Source organism: Micromesistius poutassou (genome assembly GCF_964030765.1).
Source record: "Micromesistius poutassou genome assembly, chromosome: 2".
Classification (NCBI taxonomy): domain Eukaryota; kingdom Metazoa; phylum Chordata; class Actinopteri; order Gadiformes; family Gadidae; genus Micromesistius; species Micromesistius poutassou.
This window is the reverse complement of record NC_140272.1, coordinates 4,740,449-4,743,754: the sequence shown is the minus strand read 5'-3', so window position 1 is coordinate 4,743,754 and position 3,306 is coordinate 4,740,449.

Below are 3,306 nucleotides of genomic sequence, written 5' to 3'. Positions count from 1 at the left end.
TGATCTCTTCACTCATCCTTTCATCCATCCATCTGTGTGTCCATCTGTTCATCCATCGGCCTGCTCGTCCTGATCCAGACAACCATCATGTCTTGCGTGCGAGCCTCAGCATTTATCCGTCATTTAATTCCGAGCCGACAACAGCGTGTTCTAAATTCATTGTGAAACCGAACTTCCAGCGGCCGCCACTAGATGGAGCTGGCGTTCTGCCTTTTAACGTCAGCGGTGTTTCTTTTTCCTCCTCAGTTTTTCCCTCGCCGGGGGAAAAAAAAAGAAGCTGGGGATTTTCTCATAAAGTGTCCCATAATCGAGACACGGCAGAGTGTGTGCTATCAAGGTACACCGGGTACATGGAGGAGAAGTATTATCAAAACCCCAGATATTGCTGTGTCACCGGAGTGGCGGGGTGGTGGTGGTGTAGGGGGTGCAGGCTCGGGGGCGGTCGGGGTGACAGTCCAATTTGTGGGGTGCTGACGGTCTGTCGGAGGTATGCTAATGGTGCCCCCGGCCTCTGACTCGGGGCGAACCGCAGACGGCTATCAAGGAAGCTGCTTCGGGGACGTGGTTATCGGCCATCTTGGCTGTCCATTCAGATGGGGTTAGGTATTCATGTTGAGGGGTGCTGGGATACGTTGATACACGTACACACGCACACACACACGCTCACATATGTATAAATCCACACATAGACACACATAGTCAAACCTGCACACATATGTATATGTATGTGAACCCACACACTCAAACACACACACATACTCATGCACATACAGCTATACAGACACTCGTACACACATGTACGCTCTCACACACACACACACACACACACACACACACACACACACACAACTAGCACACCCTCACACTCCACTATCCACTTTAGAGTTTGAAGCACAAATAATCATAAGAGACACAAAAGCAGATGGACATAACTCACAAAAAAGCGAACTGTCATCTTGATAGTGAATTAATTACAACACAGATGTTGGCTTGGCAATATAAAATAATTTACTTTCAAATGTGACTTTTTCGTAGATAAATACATTTTTCACATCCAATCCATCTAAATGAATGCCAGAATTCTATGGTGTGATATCAAAGTAAAACTTTTAGGTCCAGCAGAAAAAGGTTATTAGCTGATTCATTTGTAAATGGCATATCGATTCATATCTATAACCCTGTATTTAAATATGCCAATATAAGTCATGCCAAATACAACGATTAATACAGGTCTGATACATCGCCAGTACAATTAGCTTTGACAATAACTCTTAATCAGCTTAATTACAGTCTACAGCAGGGTTCCCCAATTAGTTTTGCCAGAGGGCCAAATTTGGTCAAGCATGCCACGCCAAGGGCCGAGATATTGTTTAATTTTTTTAATTCGCCATTTTTATGTGCACATTTTGCTTTAATTATCATTACTATAATTATTAGTAGTAGTTGAAAATACCCTGTGTTAGGAGTCACACAATAATTCTCTCTTGAAACAAAATTTGTCCAAAACCTACCATTAATTTATTAAAATGCCGCTGGAACATCAGCAAACAAAAAGTCCAGCAAACAAACACGCACACAGTGCAGCAGCCCCAAACATAAAAACTTAAATAGCATCAGCACAGTGTGTCTTCAACAGGGCATTGGGCCTGGTGCCATCCATCCAGATCAGTGTGTGTTCACATCCACTCTCTTCCCCTCTCTATATGTCTCTCCCTCCCTCTCTAAGAGACACAGGAAGATTTTAGTTAGTTAGCTTTAAAATGTGATATCACAATATGTGACATTCGTTTTAAACTTTTTAAATATGTGTAGCAAATAACAGTCTGTAAACAACAACAAAAAAATATATATTTTTTTTTTTTACATGTGAATGCCACTGGGTCAGCGCGGGCCGGACATTTGGCTCCTGCGGGCCGGACTTGGCCCACAGGCCGCTAATTGGGGTTCACTGGTCTACAGTCTGTAGATTAGCTGGTAGATGCTAATAGTGAGCTTCATTTAGATAAGTCACGTCATAACAATACAAGGTCACTGAGGACCTGGCCTTTACCTAATGGTGGAGATCTATTGACACACATCCATTCAACCAAGTACTGACACACTTACAACACTAATCAACACAAAAAAAACCATCACTTTCAGATCTGAAGTCATATACCTTCTAGTCAAGGTTTTAACCCATTGTTTACGATGATGAAGTAATGTTATTAAAAAGCAGTGATGGAAGCCAGTTCTTTATGTATATATATACACACTCATACTATTGATCTCTACATGATATATCGTCTACCAGTCTACCAATATTCCTGCTCAAGGGAGCGAGAAATAACTATACAGAAGGGAGGAATAAGAGAAAGATGGATAGATGGCTGAACGGACGGCTGGATTGATGGATTGATGGATTGATGGGACAGATAAATGGAATGGTGGTTGAATGGATGGATAGATGGAAGAACGGCTGGAACACCTTCCTTGTGTCTTCAGATAAAGACTGGAGTGGTGGACGATATCGCTATACTCACTGGTTTCACCCTAAAGTGTTATTGAATCCTTTGGTGATACGGGATACGATTAGATTCAAAAGCATTGATTCAACTTTTCTCTCAGAGTTAAAAAACAATGGGTTCTCTGTGTTTAGCCCATCCCTGTACGCAGTGGGCCGCCACAGCAGCGCCAGGGACCACCTCCAGATCTAATAGTTCATAGACTGCATTCACACAGAGCACACATTCACCCACCGACGGCAGAGCAGCTACGCAAGGCGACAGCCAGCTCGTCGGGAGCAGTTAGGTGAAGGCGTCTTGCCCGACACTAAGAGAAACTTGGGACCGAACTAGCAACCCTCCGGTGACCAGTCAACCCTCACTACCTCCGGAGCCATGTGCCGGGGCACTAGCTCTACTGCCTAGTGCCTTGCTCCAGGGCACTGGCAGGAGTATTAACCTAATATGTGTGTCTTATGGTGCGGGAGGTTAACCAGAGCAGCTGGTGAAAACCCACCGGAACACATCCAATACGACTCCTCACAGAGAAGTTAAGGCGGGGGCTGAACCCAGAACCTTCTTGCTGTGGAGTAACACCCCTCTGTTTAGCACCGTATCACCATGCCATGGAAAGCAGTGTCTATTGTGTAGCACACTTGGTAATGCAGAGATGATTGTATACGGTTACTGGTTGCCTCACAGCGCACCTCCTCTATCCTCTCCTCCTTCCCCTCGCCTTGTTTCCTCTTCTCCTTCCCACCTGCTTGTCTTTCTTCCTCCCCCCTTCCCTGCCTTTTCCTCCCCATCTACCTCACTCCTCCAC